Below are 15,511 nucleotides of genomic sequence, written 5' to 3'. Positions count from 1 at the left end.
CTTTTGTTTCATCCCGCACAGGCCAAAAAGTACCGCCAATTTTCGGCTTGACCGCCTCGGAACTTTTGGCAACATTGGAGTTAGACCGACCGGCTATCCATCCAAGGCTGGTTTTCATCGGCCACAGACTTGGCAATATCTTAGGGTCTCAAGTCCGAGCCCCTGTCGTGCCATTGAAATAACACCAGGTGTGTTGACTCAGCCTGTCATCGCTCCAAGGTCACAAAATGAGTACCACTTTACTGATAACAGGGCACTGCATCAGCGGCACAACTACGCTTCCAGAAAATATTACTCGTACAACCAGCAGCCATAGGCTCCATGAAGTGCTGTATTACTGTATAACGGCTGCCACCATGTAAAGTTCTGATATTAATGCCAGAGAGGCATTGTTCAAAGTGATCTATTGGTTTTATTGCAGTACATACCAGAATCATCCAGAATCGTCGAGAACCAAGAGAATCCCCAAAATGCACCGCGCCATGGAACTCTACTTTTTTTTTTATAAAACCGCATGCCAGCGATTGCGGTCCAATGGCCACAAAGTAAAAATAGCAAACTAATGTAATTATACCATTACACTGTCAACAACGTGAACTTAACAACTTCGGCTTTAGTCAACAACTTCAATTCAACAACTTCAGCTTTAACTTTATCTCAACAATTTCAATTCAACAACTTCAATTCAACAACTTCAGCTTTAACTTTATCTCAACAATTTCAATTCAACAACTTCGGCATTAACTTTAGCTCAACAACCTCAACTTAACCACCTTGGCTTTAGTCAACAACTTCAACTTAACAACTTTGGCTTTTTTTTTTTTTTTTTTTTTTTTTTTTTTTGTATACAAGGTCGAGGCTCGTGAAAGAGCGAACATTAATCACACAGAAAGACAAACCGACACAAAAAACATATAACATAGGGAGCGGTAGACAAGATGGGGAGAGAGGGGGAAGGACACAAACACAACATTTGAGAGCAGGGACCGAGAGACATGGAGACATCGAGAGATCTGAGAGAGGGCGAGGGCTTTGGGGGGGGGGGGGGGCGTGGGAAGGGGGCGGTGGGAGAGGTATAAAACATATGGACACTGCCAGGACTTCCAGGAAAGAAGTTGGAATTTCAAACAAGGTGGATCTGGGGTGAATTAGCGGGGGTAGAAAAGATCAAGGTTTTGGATGGGGGAAGATAAGAGATGGTGGTGAACAGCTGTTTTAAAGACCTGGAGGGAGGAGTGGGATTGAAGGGAGTGAGGGAGTTTGTTCCAGAGGCGGGAGAAAAGAGGAATGAAAGAGTGAAGGTGAGCAGAGAGCCGAGATTTCGGCAGTTTAACCATCAGAGGGTTGCTGGCAGATCTTGTGCGACCTGTAGGAATATTTGGGGGACAGAGCACAGAGAGAGCTGGGGGTGCAAGGCCAGAGAGGAGTCGGTAGAAGACAGAAAGACCACCTACCTGCCTGCGGTGAGTGAGTGAAAGGCCCTCAGAGATAGCTTCATCGCGGGAGATTCCAATAATTCTGAAAGCTTTGGTTTCAACAGCGTGAAGCCGAGCTAGGTGTGAGGCAGGAGCACCAGCCCATAGGGGAGAACAGTATTCCATTGAGCTGCGGATGAAAGCCTTGTATGTGGTGAGGAGCTCAGGTGTGCCGAGGACTTTAGCTCAACTTTAACTTTAGCTCAACAACTTCAACTCAACAACTTCGGCTTTAGTCAACAACTTCAACTTAACAACTTTGGCTTTAACTTTAGCTCAACAACTTCAACTCAACAACTTTAATTCAACAACTTCGGCTTTAACTTTAACTCAACAACTTCAATTTAACAACTTCAGCTTTAACTTTATCTCAACAACTTCGGCTCTAACTTTAGCTCAACAATTTCAACTCAACAACTTTGGCTTTAGTCAACAACTTCAACTTAACAACTTCGGCTTTAACTTTAGCCCAACAACTTCATTTCAACAACTTCGGCTTTAGCCAACAACTTCAACTGAACAACTTCGGCTTTAACTTTAGCTCAACAACTTCAACTCAACAACTTTAATTCAAAACCTTTGGCTTTAACTTTAACTCAACAACTTCAATTCAACAACTTCGGCTTTAACTTCATCGCAACAACTTCAACTCAACAACTTTGGCTTTAAATTTAACTCAACTTTGGCTTTAACTTTAACTCAACAACTTTGGCTTTAACTTAAACTCAACAACTTTCGCTTTAACTTTAACTCAACAACTTCGGCTTTAACTTTAATACAACAACTTGAACTCATCAACTTCGGCTTTAACTCAACAACTTCGGCTTTAACTCAACAACTTAAATTCCACAACCTCGGCTTTAACTTTAGCTCAACAACTTCATCTGAACTTTGGCTTTAGTCAACAACTTCAATTCAACAAATTCGGCTTTAAATTTAACTCAACTTCGGCTTTAACTTTAACTCAACAACTGGGGCTTTAACTTTAGCTCAACAACTTCATCTGAACTTTGGCTTTAACTTTAATACAACAACTTGAACTCATCAACTTCAGCTTTAACCTCATCTCAACAACTTCAATTCAACAACTTTGGCTTTAACCTTATCTTATCTCAACAACTTGAACTCATCAACGTCGGCTTTAACCTTATCTCAACAACTTCAATTCAACAACTTTGGATTTAACTTTAATACAACAACTTGAACTCATCAACTTCAGCTTTAACTTTAGCTCAACAACTTAAACTCAACAACTTTGGCTTTAGTGAACAACTTCAACTTAACAACTTTGGATTTAACTTTAATACAACTTGAACTCATCAACTTCGGCTTTAACCTTATATCAACAACTTCAATTGAACAACTTCGGCTTTAACTTTAATACAACAACTTGAACTCATCAATTTCGGCTTTAACCTTATATCAACAACTTCAATTGAACAACTTCGGCTTTAACTTTAATACAACAACTTGAACTCATACATTTCGACTTTAACCTTATATCAACAACTTCAATTGAACAACTTTGGATTTAACTTTAATACAACAACTTGAACTCATCAACTTCGGCTTTAACCTCATCTCAACAACTTCAACTCAACTTCGGCTCTAAGTTTAATTCAATAACTTCGGCTTTAACTTTAACTCAACAACCTCAATTGAACAACTTTTGCTTTAACTGAACTTCGGCTCTAACTGTAATAACTTTAACTCAAACAACTCCAACTATGAACTACCTTCAATTATACTCTTAATTCTCAACCTTGACAGGTTTACTCTCCCTCCATTTCCATCCTATCCCCCTTTAATATAATAATCATTCATTTATTCACCCCGCCCCTTCCCTCACCCGAAAACTCCGCCTCCTCCCCTCACCCGAAAACCCCGCCTCCTCCCCTCACCCGAAAACTCCGCCCCCTCGCCTCGCCCGAAAACTCCGCCCAACCCTCCTTCCCCCCACCGATTCCTTTCTCCAATTCACACCTCCCTCAACTCTAAACTCCGCCCACCCCACACTTTCCTCATCCCTCCGCCCGCTCGCATCGTCTCGCAAAGTCCTCACTCCAGTACGGATTCGGACCCTCTTGGTTCCGCATGAAATCGAACCATGAAGTGGGAAGCGAAGCGGGAATTTTGCGCGTAGTTAGTGAACTTTTGGCGCGAGAGTAACAGAGGAAGAGGCGTCTGAAGGAAGAAGAATCGGCGTGCGGAGCCAGGTGTGTACGCTCATCCACCGTGCTTTCTTTCCCGAAGTTTCGCAAACACGCCTCATCTCCTTATGTCCCCTCGTCACTTCATCTATCCTCATCTCCCTATGTCCCCTCATCACTTCATTTATCCTCATGACTCATCTCCTTATGTTCTCTCATCACATCATGTCCCCTCCCCTCATCTCACCTCATCTCATCAACTCGTCTATCCTCACGTCACCTCATCACCTCATGTTATCTCCCCTCTCCTCATCTATCCTTATGCCATCTCATCACCTCATCTATCCTCGTCATCTATCCTCATCTCATCTCATTTCCTTATCTTCTCTCATCACCTCATCTATTCTCATCTCATCTCTCATCACATCATATATCCTCATCTCTCATCACCTCATCTATTCTCATCTCATCTCATCACATCATATATCCTCATCTCTCATCACCTCATCTAGCCTCATCTCATCACTCACCTCATCTATCCTCATCTCATCTCATAACATGTCCTCTCATCTCATCTCCATATCTTCTTTCATCACATCATGTGCCATCTCATCTTATGTTCTCTCATCACTTCATCTCTTATCACCTCATCTACCCTCATCGCCTTATGTTCTCTCATCACATCATCTATCCAGATCCTCATCTCATCTCCTTATCTTCTCTCATTATCTCATCTACCCTCGTCTCATCTCTCATCACCTTATGTCCCCTCATCTCATCTCCTTATGTTCTCTCATCATATCATATATCCTCATCTCATCTCTCATCACATCATGTCTCTTCATCGCATGTCCTTATCTTCTCTCATTACCTCACTACCCTCATCTCCATATGTTCTCTCATCACCTCATGTGCCCCACCTCTCCTCACATTTTATCTTATGCTCATTCATCATGTCATGTCACATCATCACATCCTCTAATTCCCTCATCTCATTGCTCTTTTAAACCCTCATCTCATTGCTCCTCTAACCCTCATCTAATTGCTCCTCTAATCCCCCATCTCATTGCTTCTCTAATTCCCCATCTCATTGCTCCTCTAATCCCCCATCTCATTGCCCCTCTGAATCCTCATCTCATTGCTCCTCTGAATCCTCATCTCATTGCCCGTCTAACCCTCATCTCATTGCCCCTCTAATCCCCCATTTCATTGCCCTCTAATTCCCCATTTCATTGCCCGTCTAATTCCCCCATTTCATTGCTCCTCTAATCCCCCATCTCATTGCTCCTCTAATCCCCCATCTCATTGCTCCTCTAATCCCCCATCTCATTGCCCCTCTAACCTTCATCTCATTGCCCCTCTAACCCTCATCTCATTGCCCCTCTAATCCGCCATTTCATTTCCCCTCTAATCCCCCATCTCATTGCTACTCTAACCCTCATCTCATTGCCCCTCTAATCCCCCATCTGTTGCCCTTCTGAATCCTCATCTCATTGCCCCTCTGAACCCTCATCTCATTGCTCCTCCACCCCTCATCTCATTGCCCCTCTAAGCCTCATCTCATTGCTCCTCTAATCCCCCATCTCATTGCCCCTCTAATCCCTCATCTCATTGCCCCTCTAACCCTCATCTCATTCCCCTCTAAGCCTCATCTAATTGCCCCTCTAATCCCCCATCTCATTGCCCCTCTAACTCTCATCTCATTGCTCCTCTAATCCCACATCTGTTTCCCCTCTGAATCCTCATCTCATTGCCCCTCTGAATCCTCATCTCATTGCCCCTCTAAGCCTCATCTCATTGCTCCTCTAATCCCCCATCTCATTGCTCCTCTAATCCCTCATCTCATTGCCCCTCTAATCCCTCATCTCATTGCCCCTCTAATCCCCCATCTCATTGCTCCTGTAATCCCTCATCTCATTGCTCCTCTAATCCCCCATCTCATTGCTCCTCTAATCCCCCATCTCATTGCTCCTCTAAGCCTCATCTCATTGCTCCTCTAATCCCTCATCTCATTGCCCCTCTAATCCCCCATCTCATTGCTCCTGTAATCCCTCATCTCATTGCTCCTCTAATCCCCCATCTCATTGCTCCTCTAATCCCTCATCTAATTGCCCCTCTAAGCCTCATCTAATTGCTCCTCTAATCCCTCATCTCATTGCCCTCTTATCCCCCATCTCATTGCTCCTCTAATCCCTCATCTCATTGCCCCTCTTATCCCCCATCTAATTGCTCCTCTAATCCCTCATCTCATTGCTCCTCTAACCCCCCATCTCATTGCTCCTCTAATCCCTCATCTCATTGCCCCTCTTATCCCCCATCTAATTGCTCCTCTAATCCCTCATCTCATTGCTCCTCTAACCCCCCATCTCATTGCACCTCTAATCCCTCATCTCATTGCTCCTCTAATCCTCCATCTAATTGCTCCTCTAATCCCCCATCTCATTGCTCCTCTATCCCCCATCTCATTGCTCCTCTAATCCCCCATCTCATTGCACCTCTAATCCCCCATCTCATTGCACCTCTAATCTCCCATCTCATTGCTCCTCTAACCCCCCATCTCATTGCTCCTCTAATCCCCCATCTCATTGCTCCTCTAATCCCCTATCTCATTGCTCCTCTAATCCCCATTCTCATTGCTCCTCTAACCCCCCATCTCATTGCTCCTCTAACCCCCCATCTCATTGCTCCTCTAACCCCCCATCTCATTGCTCCTCTAATCTCCAATCTCATTGCTCCTCTAATTCCCTATCTCATTGCACCTCTAATCTCCCATCTCATTGCTCCTCTAATCCCCCATCTCATTGCTCCTCTAATCCCCCATCTCATTGCTCCTCTAATCCCCCATCTCATTGCTCCTCTAACCCCCCATCTCATTGCTCCTCTAACCCCCCATCTCATTGCTCCTCTAATCTCCAATCTCATTGCTCCTCTAATCCCCCATCTCATTGCACCTCTAATCCCCCATCTCATTGCTCCTCTAACCCCCCATCTCATTGCTCCTCTAATCCCCCATCTCATTGCTCCTCTAACCCCCCATCTCATTGCTCCTCTAACCCCCCATCTCATTGCTCCTCTAATCTCCAATCTCATTGCTCCTCTAATCCCCCATCTCATTGCTCCTCTAATCCCCCATCTCATTGCTCCTCTAATCCCTCATATAAATTGCAACACACCTCCTCATCTCACACTTCTCAAGTCTCCTCTTCCTCACCTCATATCGAGGCATTATCATCCCCTCCTGTCTCTGCTCACTCTTAGTACTTTACCACCATGTCTACTTTCACTGCTTCAATCGAATTTCAACTCCAATGTCAACTCAATTTGAACTTCTTCCCCCCATGAATCCCTCTTGCCTGTGATTCCCCGCATGCAATACACCTCCTCCCCCATGAACCCCTCTCTTCTGTAAATCTCCCTTCCCCATGAATCTCCCTTCCCCATGAATCTCTCTTCCCCATGAATCCCCACTACCCCACAAATCCCCACTACCCCATGAATCTCCCTTCCCCATGAATCTCCCTACCCCATGAATCCCCACTACCCCATGAATCCCCACTACCCCATGAATCCCCACTACCCCATGAATCCCCACTACCCCATGAATCCCCACTACCCCATGAATCCCCAATACCCCATGAATCCCCACTACCCCACGAATCCCCACTACCCCACGAATCCCCACTACCCCACGAATCCCCACACCCCATGAATCTCCCTACCCCATGAATCCCCACTACCCCACGAATCCCCACTACCCCACGAATCCCCACTACCCCACGAATCCCCACTACCCCATGAATCTCCCTTCCCCATGAATCTCCCTTCCCCATGAATCCCCACTACCCCCATGACTCTCCTTTCCCCATGAATCTCCCTACCCCATGAATCTCCCTTCCCCATGAATCTCCCTACCCCATGAATCCCCACTACCCCATGAATCCCTCCTCCCCATGAATCCCCACTACCCCATGAATCCCCCCTCACCATGAATCCCCACTACCCCATGAATCCACCCTCCCCATGAATCCCCACTACCCCATGAATCCCTCCTCCCCATGAATCCCCCCTCCCCATGAATCCCCGTCCCCATGAATCCCCCCTCCCCATGAATCCCCACTACCCCATGAATCCCCACTACCCCATGAGTCCCCCTTCCCTGTGATTCAACACATACCGTGAACCCCTATCCCCACACCTCCTCATGAATCCCTTTCTTCTATGAATCACCCCTGTTAAATCCCCCTTTCTTGAGCTTCCCCACATGCTGTAAACCCCCCCTCTCCATTCCCATGAACCCCTTTCCTCTGTGAATCACCCTCAATGAAATCCCCTGCCTCCCACCCTAACCTCCAGGGCGTCGTGATGGCCGCACACATGGCTCTCCTCGCATCCGGCCTGATGTTCCGTTTTGTACTACCCCTGGTGCTCATGGCGGGTAAGGGTTACTCATCAGATCAGATCAACAGATTGGCGTTCCCGACCACCACCTCCCCTTTCCCTCCCCACAATCCCCCACAATCCCCCACAATCTCCCACAATCTCGCCCAAAGCCATAGAATACTAGAGTTTGGCGAACTCGGTTTCAGCGAAAACAATCGTGATTGAAGGATACGTGATCACATGACCGCAAAGCGCCATCTTGTGACCCATCTTGTGACCCATCTTGTGCACCCTCTTGTGACCCATCTTGTGCACCCTCTTGTGACACATCTTGACCCCTCTTGTGACCCATATTGTGACCCATATTGTGACCCATATTGTGACCCCCTCGTGTGACCCCCTCGTGTGACCCCCTCTTGTGACCCCCTCTTGTGACCCCCCTTTTGTGACCCCCCTTTTGTGACCCCCCTTTTGTGACCCCCCCTCTTGTGACCCCCCTCTTGTGACCCCCTCTTGTGACCCCCTCTTGTGACCCATCTTCGCTGAGTGAAACGCTAATTTGTTTTCATCTGTGTAAGCTCTGTTTAAGGAAAAAGCCTGGTTCACGAAGACTATCGCAAACCCTCCGCATGGGAAGGGATTGGAGGGAGGAAGAAGATTTATAGATGGGTTATGACGTGGGGAGTGGGACTGTCTGGTCTCTTACATCATTATTTTATCATACATTTTTGATCGGGTATTGCGAGTGATTATTTAATTATATATATATATATATCTGTGCAGCGTCTGTCCTGTGTTGGGTTGTGTTGTCCTGTGTTGTGTTGTCACTGAACTACTTTCTCAAACTTTTGTGAAATCGTACCAAACTTCTGGTATGCACATATCTCTCCCGTCGGTATGTCCTAAGGGTATTTTTTTTTTTAAATGTTCCAAATTGTTTTTTGAATTTTTTTGGGGAATTTTTTTTTAAAACTTAAGTTTTCAACTTCAATTGTTTATAAAATGTGATATCACGTATATTACAAATACATTTGTGCAAAATAATTGTTTGAATTATGATTGGTTTAAACCATGACAAAACGGCAACTCAGGTACAGTCATTTATCTATATATCTACACATCTGGGCAGTGTCTGTGTTGTCACTTAACGACTCCCTCAAACTTTTGTTTCCGTGGTTGTGAAGTGTTTTTAATAACGTTGTGGTGGTTTTGAATTACGTGGTGGTGAGGTATTTTGAATTATGTGGTGGTGAGGTGTTTTGAATTATGTGGTGGTGAGGTGTTTTGAATTATGTGGTGGTGAGGTGTTTTGAATTATGTGGTGGTGAGGTATTTATAATTACGTGGTGGTGAGGTGTTTTGAATTATGTGGTGGTGAGGTATTTATAATTACGTGGTGGTGAGGTGTTTTTAATTATGTGGTGGTGAGGTGTTTTGAATTACGTGGTGGTGAGGTGTTTTTAATTACTTGGTGATGAGGTGTTTTGAATTACGTGGTGGTGAGGTGTTTCTAATTACTTGGTGATGAGGTGTTTTTAAATGACGTGGTGGTGAGGTGTTTTTAATTACTTGGTGATGAGGTGTTTTGAATTACGTGGTGGTGAGGTGTTTTTAAATGACGTGGTGGTGGGGTGTTTTTAATTTCGTGGCTGTGAGGTGTTTTTAATTACGTGTTTTGTGGCTGTGAGGTGTTTTCAATTTGTGGTGGTGAGATGTTTTTAATTTCGTGGTGGTGAGGTGTTTTTAATTTTGTGGTGATGAGGCATTTTAAATTATGTGTGGTGAGGTGTAATCGTCCCAAACTTCCAGTCTGCACCTACCCCTCCCCTATGTATGTGCTGAGGGGTTCTTTCTTGGAAAAAAAAACATTCAACCTAAATCTTCAACCTAAGTTGCCTATAAAAATGTAATATCACAAACACAACAAATACATTTGTGCAAAATAATTGTTTGTATTACGATTGGTGAAAATCATGACAACACAGCAACTCAGGTGCAGTCATTATCCTCAGCTAAAATAAGCCCGTTCCCCAGTAACGACATATATATATATATATATATATATATATATATATATACACTAACTGTTATTTAGTTTTCAGTCTCAAGATTCCTCTAGTAGCCTGGTGTTAGGGTTAGTGTTAGTTACTGGCTTGGGATCCTCGGATCCTGGGTTCGAATCCTGGTTCATCGCTGAATTAACACCAGGGGGGTTGACTCAGCCCGTCATACCTTCCGAGGTCGGTGCATTCAGTACCAGTTCACTGGCAATTCCCTGTGTGTCGCAAGAGGCGACTAACGGGGTTAGCGGCAGGAAGAGCATCCGGCCATAAAACATTGCTTCAGAAAGGGGACCACGGTGCCCGAAAAAGGCCAACCCCTGCTCTGTGGGGAAAAATGGCCTCTAAAGGTGTTTTTTCTTCTTCTTCCTCTCAAGATTCCTCTAGCCCACACATGATTAACGTGTAATATATGGTGTAAATCTTGCACCGGCTCGTTCATGGTATGTAAACTTTTATTTCGAATCTCAAGTAAAATGAAATTCTAACACAAGGACAGTAATTCTAACACAAGTCAGGACGTTTAAACGTACACAATTTAAACTCAACATGTGGTGGTGAAAGGGTCTATACGTTGATAAAATTAACATTGAGGGAGAAATCAGAGGAGGGTGACGGATTGCAGGAAAAGGAGGAAAGGAGAGGAAAAGGAGGATTTGGAGGAGATGAGGTTATGGGTAACAGAGGGAACGGACATGTATGAGGAATGGATGGTAGCAGGATTAGTTCTTTTGCTTTTGCATATGTAATAAATAGATGTTGCGTTCATCACAATGTAATTTTAAGTTATTGTCTTTTATTTGTTGTAAGTGTCAGATACTTATTCTTCGTGGTTTATTCCTCGTGGGTTCGTGCTGCTCGCCTGAAGGTGTGAAGTTACCTGTGGAACGACATGGGGTATGCCTCATAAGCTCATACGCCATCTTTTTCCGAGTTAGTACCTTCATCCCAACCCTCGTCTCTGCAACTCGTGCGTCATGCTGTGATTTGAGGAGTGATGCCGATTATATGATCATAGATTAAGAATCGCTTGGAAAGCTCACCTGGCGTCGATCTGACGGGTTTGCATGGCACATGCTCAACGGGCACGCAGTTGGTGTGGGTTATCCCTGGTGTTTGAGACCAATTGTGTGAAATGCTGAAATCGAACCTCACATGTGTGAAACTTAGCAATCGTGGCTCTGTTGGTTGTTTTGATCTCCACGTTCAAGTTGTTTCAGAACTCCGGAGGATCATCCAGTTCTCCAAAGGCAAGGACTGTGCAAGGTAAAGGAAGATTGTCCATTTTGGGTTGTTCGTGGAGCAGTCGTGGTCAAGTGGCTAAAGGGTCCACTTGAAGGTTCGATCCGATTAGTGAAGGCACATCAATTGCGTGGGCCCCAGAGTACCTGGATAGACGAGTTTGTAATACCTTCCTTCGTGAGTCCGGTTACCGAGGCTTTTCCTTTTGGCTTCTGGGTTTCCGCTTGATGGCTCACCGGGTTGAGGCCCCGATGCATTAAGATCCTGACTGGTGTGTAATCATATTGGGGTTCAGGACAGCATGATCCTCTCTGAGGGACTCTTCAGTGGGATGAAAGAATTGCACGTTTCTCTGGCCAGCTGTGACAATGGAATCTGTGAGTTCATTCTCAAAGAAAAAAAAAATCATTCTTGTAGTTCTTTCTCTAAAAGGACCTTCTCCTGGAAGTTTTTTTTATTAAGGACTCATGGACACGTACTTATTCTTTTAATTTTACATTTTATGGAAAAACTTGTGTCGACGTATAATCGGACAGGGCATCTGTTGTTTAAGAACTTTCACTGTAATGGTTAATAGGCCTGTAGTTAAAAAGGCCTGGATATGACTGTTCAAGGAAATCCTGCCAATGCAACAATAAGTCTGTCAAAATAAACAGGAAATCGGATAACTTTAAATAATACATTTTTAAAAATAGAAAACGTCCGGACAGTGAAAAGATCCTGGAGGATGAGGGGCTCGGAGGTCCGAAGCACCCAATGAAATAACTGAGGATTGTTTGCTTGATGTTCCGTGCTGTCACGAACAAGACGGCTCTGTGTTCGCTTGCGAGACTGCTCGACCACCAGGAATCGTTTATTTGAAAAGTTTAAATGTACGTGATTTGGATCCGGTCGCGTCCTTTGGTGGTTCTTGCAGTTCGGCTGCCCTAGAGATTGTGCTCATATTGCATAATCTCAGTAAGCAAAGTGTGTCGCAGATGATGACGTCGGTTGAGATGCACTAAACCTTCCTGCTTTCCTCCCCACTGCTTCCCCTTTTTCCACAAGTGAGTCACGGCTGGCATTTCGCACTGGGCCGTGATGGATCGGCTCACAGTCAGAATTGAGAAATCGGTTTGGATTCGCGCAGTCATTTTGAATTGTCCTTTAAAAATGCTCAACGAGGTGTCAACTATATAAATAAATGTATGTTACAACAAGTAAACTCTGTTGGCAGAACGATGGTTCCTGATTTCCAGCCTCCCAAACTCTTTCCTGGTTTTCCCTATTATTTGTTTTCATTGCTTCACTTCTATCTGCTGGTGAAGAGATCACTCGTCCTATCGAGTTATCCACCCACCTACCCATTTTGAGCAGTCTTGGTCAAATGGCAGATGGTCCTCTCGAAAGTCTCACCGGTTCATAACGGTTCAGCCTGGGTCTTGGTTTGAACCCATGTTACACTTTATCATAGCGTGAACTTACCATACTAATTTCCTCATTTGTCACACTAAAATCGACCCATTCCCACATTGGGAGCGATGAGGTCACCACCATCTCAAATAGCAGAAACACCTTGCATGAATGGACTCTGATATTGTGGCCACCTGTCACTTACTGTGCTCCAAGGTGGTTTCTCGTTAAAATGAAGTTGGCAAACGGTCAATTGTGGCATGGCGGTGTAATGGTTAGAGCGGCCGCTCCGAGTGTGGAGGGTCTGCGGTTCAAACCCGGCTGAGTCGGAGCAAACACTTTAAAATGGTACTTGCGGCTTCCTTGCTCGATGCTCAACATTCAAAAGGATAAGAACATGGACAATCCCCCTAGTTGGCATCCAGGGGGAAAGAGAGAAATTCCTTCTTAAACGGTCAGAAAGGTGGCGCCATTGTTGTGACGTCGCCGGTACCCAAAGTGCCCCAGGAAGTGACGGCACTTTCCCCAAGCTCAGTGGCTGAGTTGCGTGCTTGCTCGCTCGCTCGCTCCGCTACGAGCCTTAGATCCTGTAAAATAAAAAGGTCCTTTGTGGAGCAGAAGATTGAGGACTAAAATCAGGTCGAACATGCAGTTATCTCGGGACGCCAATTGATCTGATGCTTCGATGCCTTGTGTGGATAGCAGTCCAAAGCATGTTTCGAATGTCGTTTGTCCAAGGAGTCGTTCAATGAAAGACAAACCCCGATCTTGTTACCCTCCCCAAGTTGCAACCGAATGTTCACCTCTGTTCGTTCATTCATTCCCTCTTGCCTGTGGAATTGTCTTTCCATAGTCTGTTGTATTGATCTCTTCAGTCCAGGACTATTGTCCATCACCATCTCTTATTCTTTCCCATTTCCACCTCTGAGCTTTGCTATACCCACTGTACCTATTAGGGACATCTCTTCATAATGGTTGTACACCCCCCCCCCCCCTCCTCCAATTCTATCCATTGCAAGTCGGGGGTCAAATCTTCCCCATTCTTCCCTGCTGCCTGGATTCGTCAGGGCAGCGTGGTCACGGCCAGAGTACCGACCTGTAAAATACCCACTGGGACCCTTTCCCTCTTGTCTCTGTGTCCTCTCGCTCTTTCTCTCTCTCTCTCTTTCTCTCTCTCTCTCTCTCTCTCTCTCTCTCTCTCTCTCTTTCTCTCTCTCTCTCTTACTCTCTCTCTCTCTCTCTCTCTCTCTCTCTCTTGCTCTCTCACCTCCTTCCTCTCTCTCTGTCGTGGCCCCAACTTCGTGAAGTCAGGGGTACACCATCCTGGATGTGGGGCATCTCTGGGTTGCTCCTGGGAGATTAATCGACTGTTTCTGTACTGTGGGCTTGTTCGAGAGAACTGTCCGGGGCTATACAACAAAAATAACTACTACAACAACAACAACAACAACAACAACTATACCCACTGAGACCCAGGCCTCCCTTGTGTGTGGTCCACCCATGCGTTCTTGCTCTGGAGTTGGTGTTAAAGTTAATGTTTATTGTTTTATTACCCCACAGCATGCAAAGCGAAAAGCACTGTGAAGCAATTGGGTTACATGTGTCTGTCCATCCGTCTATCTACAAACGTCAGTTTATGATGGACGAAGACCTTTTTTCAATTTTTAAAATTTATTTATTTATGTATTTTTTATATACAGGATCGATGCTCATGAAAGAGCTAACATTTATCACACAAAAAAAAATCAAAACAGACACACAAAGTATATAATAAGGGGAGCGGTAGACAAGATGGGGAGAGAAGGGGAAGCACACAAACACAACATTTGAGAGCAGAGACATCGGGAGATCTGTGGGAGGGAGAGAGCTTGAGGGGGAGGAGGCGTGGGAAGGGGAGGGGGGGGGGGTGAGAAGTATAAAACACAAGGATACTACAAGGACTTCCAGGAAAAAAGTTGGTATTTCAAAAAAGTGTATCTGGGGTGAATTAGCGGGGGTAGAAAAGATCAAGGTTTTGGATGGGGGAAGATAAGAGATGGTGGTGAACAGCTGTTTTAAAGACCTGGAGGGTGGAGTGGGATTGAAGAGAGTGAAGGAGTTTGTTCCAGAGGCAGAAGAAAAGGGGAATGAAGGAGTGAAGGTGAATGGAGAGCCTAGATTTTGGCAGTTTAACCAGAAGAGGGTTGCTGGCAGATCTTGTGCGACCTGTAGGAATATATGGGGGACAAAGCACAGAGAGAGCTGGGGGAGCAAGGCCGGAGAGGAGTCGGTAGAAGACAGAAAGACCACCTACCTGCCTGCGGTGAGTAAGTGAGAGGCCCTCGGAGTCCGCTTCATCGCAGGAGATTCCAATGATTCTGAGTTAAAGTTGGTGTTAATCTTAATTATTCTGGTTAATTTTAAACATGAATCGCAAAGTGAACCTGTAGTTTCGCAGTACTTTGGCTCTGAATTCATCCCGATTGAGCATGCGCAGAGAGGAGTAACGTTTGTTCTTTACTCTCTCTGCTTGTCTGGCTGTCAAAGAAAATTGAAAATCATTTCAAACAGGAAATGGACTGTTTTTACGTATGTTATAATGAACACATACAAGAGACACGAATAACGAATGTAACATGTTAAATAAGATGGTGTATAAGACGCTGCATATCAATGGTGGTAAATTTCCGAAAACTTTATTGCCTCCAACCTTTAAAATCTTTCATTTTGTTTAAATTGAATTATATACTTGAACAACAACAACAACAACAACAGGCATTTAAAGGCCATTTTCCCTGCTGGAGCGGGGGTTGGCCTTGCGGTCCCCATGACA

At 44.9% G+C, this 15,511-nt stretch overlaps 1 long non-coding RNA gene across 1 annotated transcript in view; it reads left to right on the top strand.

Annotated features, from left to right (window-relative positions):
• The first annotated feature begins 3,513 nt into the window (after window positions 1–3,513).
• The window catches only part of LOC144892072 (uncharacterized), a 38,407-nt gene continuing 26,409 nt past the window's right edge, over window positions 3,514–15,511 (top strand). Inside the window, exons 1-2 of the long non-coding RNA XR_013623380.1 lie at window positions 3,514–3,691; window positions 7,979–8,060. This is a non-coding gene — a long non-coding RNA (uncharacterized LOC144892072). The remainder of the gene's footprint in view (window positions 3,692–7,978; window positions 8,061–15,511) is intronic.

The sequence above is a fragment of the Myxine glutinosa genome, chromosome 5 (genome assembly GCF_964187855.1).
Source record: "Myxine glutinosa chromosome 5, kmMyxGlut1.1, whole genome shotgun sequence".
NCBI lineage: Eukaryota > Metazoa > Chordata > Myxini > Myxiniformes > Myxinidae > Myxine > Myxine glutinosa.
This window is presented reverse-complemented; position numbering and strand designations above follow the sequence as displayed.